Source organism: Marmota monax, unplaced genomic scaffold (genome assembly GCF_021218885.2).
Source record: "Marmota monax isolate L192 unplaced genomic scaffold, Marmota_monax_Labrador192_F-V1.1 WCK01_AAM20220418_F8-fsc00028, whole genome shotgun sequence".
NCBI lineage: Eukaryota > Metazoa > Chordata > Mammalia > Rodentia > Sciuridae > Marmota > Marmota monax.
In genome coordinates, this window is record NW_026694779.1 from 18,044,046 (window position 1) to 18,054,126 (window position 10,081).

The window sequence follows — 10,081 nt, forward strand, 5'->3', positions numbered from 1 at the left end:
CTGGCCTGCAATGTGGAATACAAGACTGCACTACCCAGAATCCTAGTGGTATGAGGGTGAATGTGCTACTTGCAACCCCTAGGCTTCTGGGGTGAGGGCTGCATGGGTAGAACACCAGAGTCCACTGCCAGGGTTCTCCAGGGTGTCTGGGCCAGCACATGGCACACAGCTTCCATTGTCCTGAAGGCAAAGACTGTGTGAGCAGAGCACCAGACTACACTGTCCAGAAACCCTGAGAACCCTGAATCTGTGTAGCCTGAAGCTCCCAGAGGCATCCATGGTGAGAGCTGGACAGGCAGGACAGACTGAATGATCTAGAATGCTGTCATAGGCTACTGGTAATTTGGTCTGAGCTCAGGTTCTTCTACCCTCCTACAGTGGTCACCCTGGGCTGGGAATTAACAGATTTTCTTAAAACCCCTGATTCTGAATTGGAGCAGTCCCTGGCTAAGTCACTCTGTCTCAAAGACTACACATCCCAGAAGCCTCTGAGGTGGTCTGTTTCTGGCCTCTGCCCTTGGGCTTAGGGTCTAGACTCCCTGTAGCTGCCTCCCTCTGTGCCTCTGCCTGCCTGTCTCAGGCTGCTGCAGCACTTGGCCTGGTAGAGTGCAGGGAGGGGGTCTCCTGGACTCCATTTCTCCTCTTCTGAGATTTCACTCCTCAGGTGCCCCAGCCAGACCTAGTTAGAGCAGTGGGAACATATTTTATTCATTAACTGCTGAGGGTGGAAGAAGGTGCTGACATTCACCAGGGAGCCAGGACAGGCCCTGCCTCTGAGCTGGGAGGAGCTCCTGCACAGCGCATGGCCAAAGGGGCGTGGTCAATAAGGGGCAGGGCCTTGCCGCCATCTTTAATGCTGCCTCCTTGAGAATGAGGAGCTGACTTCCCTCTCAGGACCAACCCGGGAGAGCCCCAGTCCTGGGAGTGTTGGGTCACTCCACAGGGAGTGGCAGAGCCCCCTTCTCAGAGCAGATTGAGAGAGACACCCAGGTTGTGGACTCTCATGGGTCATGCCTCCAGGGGCTCACGGAGCTCCCTTCTCAGAGCAGCCTCAGCGTGTGGATTCTTGGCTTAGGGACTTTCGTGAGTCTTGTCTCTAGGGATGCCCGGGGTTCCCTTCTCCTCAGCAGCCTGAGAGAGACACTTGGTGTGGGGACCCTTGTGGGCCACATCTCTAGGGGTGCCTGGGGCTCCCTTCAACTCAGAGTGGCCTGAGGGAGACGCCTGGTGCGGGCACCCTCTTGGGTCATGTCTCTAGGGACGCCCAGGGTTCTGTTCTCCTCAGAGTAGCCTGAGGTAGATGCCTGGTGTGGGGACCATTTTGGGTCACATTCTAGGGACACTGGGGGGCTCCCTCAGCCTTACAGCAGCCTGAGGGAGATGCCAGGCCTGAGGAGCCTCGGGGGTCATGTCTGTAATTAGGCTGGGGGTTCCCTTCTCCTCTGAGCGGCCTGGGGCAGACGCTAGGGTTGTTGTGCGCCAGGGTTGCTGTGCGTGGCCGAAGGGGGCATGGCCAACCAGGGGCGGGGCCTCAGCGCCATCTTTAAGGCCGCCTCCTTGAGAGTGAGGAGCTGGCTCCTCCCTCAGGACTAATCCAGGAGAGCCCCAGTCCTCGGAGTATTGGGTCACTCCACAGGGAGGGGCAGAGCTCCCTTCTCAGAGCAGATTGAGAGAGACACCCAGGTTGCGGACTCTCATGGGTCATGCCTCCAGGGACTCACAGAACTCTCTTCTCCTCAGAGCAGTCTCAGTGGACTCTTGGCTTAGGAACTTTTGTGAGTCGTGTCTCTAGGGATGCCTGGGGTTCCATTCTCCTCAGAGCAGCCTGAGGGAGACGCCTGGTTTGGGGACCCTCTTGGGTCACATTCTAGGGACACTGCAGGGCAGCCTCATCCTTACTGCAGCCTGAGGGATATGCCAGGCCTGGGGAGCCTCCTGGGTCACGTCTCTAAGTAGCCCCGGGTTCCCTTCTCCTCAGAGCTGCCTGGGGGGGTTGCCAGGGTTGCTGTGTTTGGCCAAAGGGGGCGTGGTCAATAAGGGGTGGGGCCTCGCCGCCATCTTTAATGCTGCCTTTTTGAAAGTGAGGAGCCTGCTTCCCCCTCAGGACCAACCCGGGAGAGCCCCATTCCTGGGAGTGTTGGGTCACTCCACTTGGAGGGGCAGAGCTCCCTTCTCAGAGCAGATTGAGAGAGACCCAGGTTGGGGACTCTGGTGGGTCATGCCTCCAGGGGCTCAGGGAGCTCACTTCTCAGAGCAGCCTCAGCGCGGACTCTTGGCTTAGGGACTTTTGTGAGTCATGTCTTAGGGATGCCTGGGGTTCCCTTCTCCTAACATTGGCCTGAGGGAGACGCCAGATGTGGGGAGCCTTGTGGGTAACAACTCTATGTAGGCCCTGGCTTTTCTTCTCCTCAGAGTGGCCTGAGGGAGATGCCTGGTGTGTGGACCCTCGTGGTTTATGTCTCTTTGGATGCCTGGGGTTCCCTTCTCCTCTGAATAGCCTGGGGAAGATGCCTGGCTTGGGGACCCTCATGGGTTATATTTTTAGAGAAGTCTGGGGTTTTCTGCTCAGAGCAGCCTGAGGAGATGGGTAGCATGGGGACCCTCATGGGTCATGTCTCTAGGGACACCTGTGATTCCCTTTTCCTCAGAGCAGCCTCAGAGAGATGGCTCAGAAGCTTCTGGCAGCTCTGGCAGCTGGTGAGGGGATGGTGGGAAGCATGAGGAGCAAACCCTGTCCTGGACCTGAGAGCTGAGGGCATCCTTGGCTGTCAGCCCCTCTCTGTCCTTCACAATTTCATCCTGGCTCCCTGTGCAGCAGTGACCCTTCCTTAGGCTATGACCCTCATCATCTTAATATAGTGACCCAGGGTGGTTTCTAGGGAACCTGGCTGGAGAGGAAGGAGGAATGTGTAGGGAGGGAGGAATGTACAGCCTAAGGGAAGGGGACCCCAGTCCACTTCCTTGTTTTCCTTAGTGTTTTAAATGGTTTGCTTTTTCTTGCAGTGTTAAAATAGTAGAAAAAAATTGAAAAGTACATATGTTAACAGCCCACTATGTCATTTTAAAAAACTTTTTAAATTTTTATTTTTGGGTACTGGGGATTGAACTCAGTACTTATCTTTTTTTTTTTTGTTGTTGTTGTTGCATGTGATCACTGAGCCATATCTCCAGCCCTATTTTGTATTATAGAGACAGGGTTTTACTGAGGTGCTTCATGCCTTGCTTTTGCTGAGGCTGGTTTTGAAGTTGAGATCCTTCTGCCTCAGCCTTTTGAGCCTCTTGAGTTTAAACATATTACTTCTAACAAAGCCAGAATTTATTAAAAATACATCTCCTGTTTTTTGTGGAACCGAACTCATGAACCACATTTTTCTTTTTCTTTAATCTCTGCTTAGTTTTTTTTTTTCAATTTTTTTTTTTTAGTTGTAGAAGGGCACAATACATTTATTTTATTTATTTATTTTTATGTGGTGGTGAGGATCAAAACCAGTGCCTCACACATGCTAGGCAAGTGCTCTACCACTGAGCTACCACAGCCACACGTTTTTCTTTTGGTGGAGAGTTTAATTAGCAAGAAGCCACCCCTCCAGGACCCTCTTGCTAAGGCCTTCCCCTCCAGACCCTGCCTCTCCTCTATACCCCACCTATATTCTATGGCCCTGCTTGTCCTCCTGAACCACCCTTCCCCCTCTTTCCTACCCTGCCTCTCCTCTAGGTCCTACTCATGTTCCAGGGCCTGTCCCTTCCTCAGGTCCCACCCCTCTGTGAAGCCCTGCCCCCATGTGACTCGTTCTCCCCCTCCTTCAGACCCTGTCTCTTCTCCAGATCTTTCCCTTCTTCCTGTCCTGCCCCTCCTGCAGACCTAACCCCTCCTCTTTAAAAATTTTTTTGTTGTTGCACATGGACACAATGCCTTTATTTTGTTTATTTATTTTTATGTGGTGCTTAGGTTTGAACCCAGTGCCTCACACATGCTAGGCAAGTGCTCTACCACTGAGCCATAACCCCAGCCCAGCCCTCCTCCTCTTTAAGACCCTGACTCTTCTCCAGACCCCACTCATTTTCCAGGCCCCCCCTCCTCCTGACCTTCCGTCCCCCTCCTCTAGACTCTGCCCCTGCTAGTCTAGGATGAGCAGCTCCCTGGCTGCTGTGCTAATTGGCATTATATTTGTAATGGTGCACAAATAACATCTGTTGTATAAACACTGACATCCTGCATTGGATGAATTATCTTGACTAGTATCAAAATTTGACATACCATAAAATAAATTTAGAAAAGTCACCTTTCTGTCTCTTTTATTCTCTATAGATCATGAACATTTGAAATAAAATCAGAATTTGTTAAAGGGCAGATGACAGCCAGCCTTGAGCCCTGATGATCCCAGGATCCCATCCAGTGGGAGAACTCTACATATCAGTCCAAGCTTTTGTATGCTAATTGATTTATTTTTCTTATTTTAGAGTTATTTTGCTATGTAATTCCCCATGGCCTTTGGTTCTGTGTAATAGGTTTTTGCTATTCAATTTTTAATTAATATTCTTTCAATTTTCTACAGAATTTTTAAAGTATTTTTTTAGTTGTCAGTGGATCTTTTTATTTTATTTATTTATTTTGTTTATTTATATGTGGTACTGAGGATTGAACCCAGGGCCTAACACATGCCAGGCAAATGCTCTGCCTTTGCGCCACAACTCTAGCCCTGTATAGGATTTTTAATTCTGTGAACTTCTATTTTTTATTCATTTTCTATTTGATTACACCAATAAGGAATATTTTAATAATTTCTTTTAGCTTACTTTGTTTTTGATTGAGAGAATTGTTTTGTTTGAGAGAATTGTCTTGTTTGGAAAGGCTCATAATCAAATGATTTTAATTAATTTCCATTTATTAAGACATGTTTGAGACTGGGTGTGCAGCTCAGTGGCAGAGCACTTGCCTGGCATGTGAGAGGCCATGGAGTCCATCCCAGCAACACACACACAGAAGATGTCTTTGACAGGACTCAAGCATGAGGGGTATAGTTTCAAAAGATCATGTATTGGGGCTGGGATTGTGACTCAGCAGTAGAGCACTCGACTAGCACGTGCGAGGCCATGGGTTTGATCCTCGGCAACACATAAAAATAAGTAAATAAAACAAAGGTATTGTGTTGAACTACAACTAAAAATAAATAAAAATTTTTAAAAAAGATCATGTATTTACACATATACACATATACCAAAGTGCCTCTTCCAATTATTCTAAGAAAATTTCAAATCAGTTTTAAAAGAGAAGAGGGATGATGATATTTTTAATGTTAACTATTGATATTTCATGATATTTAAAACCACTATAGATGAAATCTCCTGAGATGCAAATCATTACAAAATGTAAGAGACAAGTCAGTAGCTGCTTTTTTGTAATTCAGATACATTTACTAAAAATAAGCTTTTTAAAAAACAGATATTTTCTTCTTTTCAAATTTAGAAAGCATTTCCATATGTCCTATTAAAGTTCTATATTCATCAGAAAGTTCTCTTATTCCTTGCATACAAAGGGATGGGCCTTCTAATGAGCATGATACTTTATGTTGTCAGAAATTCTTGTGGGAGAACTCTTTAAGTGTTTTGCCTCTGTTCAAAATATTATTTAAAAATGTATCAATTTGCTTTTGATTTCAGAAATTTGTCTTTTTTTTGAAATTATGTATTTATTAGTATTTAGGGGTATTTCATGTAGGAAATGCCATGATTACATTGTATCCTAATGTTGGTGCCCCTGTGTGCTTATAAGGTGGCTTTCAGAATGCAGTTGAGTATCTCTCTCATATTTGTTGGATTCATTAGAAAAGTACATGCACTTTTGATCATATTTAAATGGTTTCATTTGAATTATTAGAAGCAGAAATCAGACATGTTAGTGTTGTGAGCTGAACAAAGTGCAGGTTTACTTTAATCATTTTGAGGAGGTTGACATAATGGCTTCTGCCTTGTTCTGTACCTGCCATAGTTGTCAGATGTCTCACCTGGAGAATTTTTTTTTGGCACTGGGGATTAAACCCAGGGCCTTGCTTGTGCTATGCAAGCCCTGAACTACCTATGTCCCCAGTCTTTGTTACAATTTCATTTTGAGACAGGGTCTAGCTGAATTGCTAATGTCAGCCTCAAATTTGTGATCCTTCTGCTTTATCCTCCCAAATAGCTGAGATGACAGGCATGAGTCAAAGTGTCTGGCTTGTCCTGGAGGATTTTGATGTCAGTATCATATGTTTCCAATGTGTTAATAATTTCTAAGCTAGATTATGTTCATTTTTCTTATCAACAGTCAATAAAGCCTTTTTGTTGTTTTTTGATGGTATGCTTAATGTGAACATGGTTTATGACGTGACACCACTGTTTATGGTGATCTAGCTATGAAATACATTGTAAGGAGAGTATTTTGATTCTGAGAGTCTCAAGTGTTTTAGGTCCAACATGTTTCCTTTAGAGGAGTGATTATTCATTTTCTATTTGATTACAAAAAATAAGACACAAATTCTTTTTTTTTTTTTTTTTTGTGGTTCCAGGTGTTGGTCCTAGGGACTCCTGCATGCTAGGAAATCTTTCTACATCCCCAGCTCCATAGATTCTTTAGTTGTCATTAGCTTCATGATGAGCTAGTGACAATAAAATTACTTAGAAGTTCAACTAGATTTAGACTCATACAAGAGTGTGGACATCCATAGCTCCTTGTGATTTCTAAAAGGTAGAGTGTTTTCTCACAACACAGCAGCATGTAATATAATTTCTGGACCAAGCTGACACCTCTGCTTCTCTTGGCTCACCACTTCCTGCAGAGTTCTTGGAGGAGATGACTATTTCTTTGACTATTTGTCCCAGTCACAAATATTTGATTATATTGCTGCTAAAAAGGTATGCATAGAAATAAAATAGAGACAAGGATTCTTTGGGATAAATGATTCAGTCACAGTGAGTCAATTTCCATTAGGACTTTTTTTTATATAAAGTCACTCTTTCAGGAAAGTTAAACCAGGAGTTGAAATAGAATCTCTAAAATGTCATTTTTTCTCCTCTAGTGATAAAGTTTTAAGAAGGCAAACCTAGAACCTAGTGAAAGCATAAAAATATAAGGAGTTTACTTATGTTATTACTTCAACATGAAATATGTAAAAGAAGCACATACTTTGAATTTTATATTAGTTTGAACTATTTGATTTTTGTGTTATGAATGTTCATAATAAAATACAGAACTAGCTAAGAGTGTCAGTTACCAGTAATTAACTGTATGAATAATTAAACAAGTAAGTGTTTGAGAAAATATAACCATGTCCTAAGGTTTTACTTTAGAGTAGTTTAATGTTTTTTTTTTTGGTGTGGAAGTACTGGGGATTGAATCCAGGGGCGCTTAATCATTGAGCCACATCCCCAGCCCTTTTTTATATTTTATTTAGAGGCAGGGTCTCACAGAGTTACTTAAGGCCTCACTAAGTTGCTGAGGCTGGCTTTGAACTCGAAATCCTCCTGCCTCAGCCTCCCAAGATGCTGAGATTACAGGCATGTGCCACCATGCCAGGCTTAGTTTTATTTTTATACAGAAATTGAAAAGAAAGTGCAGAGATTTCCCAGGTAGCCTCAACCTGGTTTCTTCCCTTGTTATGACTTAGGTGAGCTGTCTCTAAAGTGTTAACATCTTAGACCATTTGTCATGAAGAAAAAATAATGGTATGTTAACATTAACTGAAGTCACATATCCTTTGGATTCTCAGTTCTGTGTCTTCCTGTTCTAGGATCCCATCTAGGAGCCAACATGACATCCAGTCATCATGTCTCCATAGACTTCTCTTGGGGTGACAGTTTCTATGAACTTCCTTGTTCTGATGACCTTGAGAGCATTGAGGACGACTTGTCAGGTATTTTTATAATTTTTTTTTGAATCTTCCTTTTTTTCATATTTAAACTGGGGTTTGTGGGTCTGGGGGAGGCAGGTCACAGAGGTGAAGAGCTGCTCTGTCATCTCTTGTCCTTATTGTCCTATTAGTATTGACTGTGCTCACCTGGCTGAGGCAGTGTCTTTCAGGTTTCCTTGTGTTTCTCATATTTAGCCTGGGGCTATTGGACTGGGGGAAGCTGGTCACTGAGATGAAAAGCAGCTCTATCATCTCATGCCCTCAAGGTGAAATGGTAGTATTGATTGTGCTCACCTGCTTGAGGAAGGGCCTTTCAGGTTTCTTACTGTGAAGTTACTCTTTTTTTGCATGTCCACATTGTCTGTTCTTCGGGAGGAAGTCGTAATGCAGAGCCCACGCTTAGGGATCAGAGAGTTAGCTCTACCTCCTTGATGACTGTGTCTCTCTCAATTCTATAGAATTCTTCTGCACAAGAGGTTTCTACTCAACCTCATTTGTTTGTGTATTCAGTCATTTATATATATCAGTCATCTGGATAATTTGCTTAAGCTGATTTTTGTCCCCCCCCCCCTTTTTAAAAAATACTTTCCTGCTCAATTTATCCCTACTTTAACCATTGGGAATTCTTTCCATTCTCTCCTGTTGTCCTTTAACATATTTTCTGGTTTTGTCCCAAAGTTTTTTCTTTCTGATATTTAAATTACCCTGACTTATATATTTACTGTCTTACTTTTAGTATCAGCCATTTCTTCAAAGAGTCATGGCTCCTTTGATTGGAGAGTGATATTAAAATCTTTCATCTGGCAGGGGCTGGGGTTGTGACTCAGTGGCAGTGTACTCATCTGGCATGTGTGAGGCACTGGGTTCGATCCTCAGCACCACATAAAAATAAACAAATAAAATAAAGGTCTTTAAACAGTGTATAAAAAATATTTCATCTTGCATCTTGATCCACACAACTGACAATGCAAAGAAGTTTATGTGTATTCTAATCTTTTCATACCCCCTAGTTATAACTATGTTTATGTGGAACCATCTGTGAATGTATTAAGCAAAATGTGAGTTTATACTGATCTGCAATCAGTGGATTCTGACCCATTATGACATAGATCCCTCTGCCTTCACCCCTTGTTTATCATAACTTCTCACCCCATCAGTGGGAAATCTAGCTCCCAGTTTCTGCCATATAATTAATTCATTGTTCCATTATGAGCAATGAATTCATTATTGCTCCAGATTATGGGCTGTGACATAATAAGAAATACACATTCAGCCTCTGCACCCAGTTCCTGGTGCAGCACTCCTAAAATCTTCATATTTGCTGAGTGACAGAGGTGTTTGGAGCATTTTTTTGTCCTAATATTGATTCTTTTACCTTGGTTATTTGCACAGAGCTCCTAAATCCTGCAGAATCTCCTGGGGGCCTAGGAGGGGCTTGTGCTTTAATAAGGACTTTTGGTGGGCTCTAGGGAAGCTTCAGGATGGAGGATGGTCATGAGAAAAACCACAGGAAGGGTGGTGCACCGCAACTCCATGTAGATGGAGACTCCTGTGCTGGGAGGCACCTGGGCCTCATCCTGCACAAGTCTTCCTCTGTAATTTTGTCTTTTCTAGAATGTCATAAAAGGTAAACCATACAGCATGTAGCCTCTTCAGCCTGGCTTATTTCACTTAGTGTACCAGGTAGAATTTATCTATTTCTCTGTGTAGGGTGGTAGTTCATTCCTTTATATTCTGTGTTGGTTATGCATTCAGGTATGGGAGGACATTTTTTTTTGAATTTTAATATTCATTTTTTAGTTTTCGGCGGACACAACATCTTTGTTTGTATGTGGTGCTGAGGATCGAACCTGGGCTGCATGTATGCCAAGCGAGCACGCTACCACTTGAGCCACATCCCCAGCCCTGGGAGGACATTCTTATTTATGATCTGATCAGCATCATAGAGCTGCTATTCATAATTACATGCTAGTTTTGTTTTGACATAGTTTTTCAAAGAATTTCTCTAAAAGAAGATGATTTATAGGGACACTACTGGGTTATAGATTGGACTTTTTTGCTTTGGGAAGAACTGGCACATCATCTTCCAAAATGGCCATGCCACATGTTCTCCTAGTAATGCCTGAGACTGCTGGTATCTCACATCCTGCAGCTGTTGGTGCACTGCTGTTTCTTTAGTTCAGTAGTTCTAAAAG

General features: G+C 43.7%; 1 long non-coding RNA gene across 1 annotated transcript; it reads left to right on the forward strand.

The window, feature by feature from the left end:
* The first annotated feature begins 547 nt into the window (after positions 1–547).
* LOC124079858 (uncharacterized) lies at positions 548–9,976 on the forward strand. The gene is made up of 3 exons (XR_006847480.2): positions 548–1,083; positions 4,310–4,429; positions 7,767–9,976. It is a non-coding gene; the product is annotated as an uncharacterized LOC124079858 (long non-coding RNA).
* The last annotated feature ends 105 nt before the right edge of the window (positions 9,977–10,081 follow it).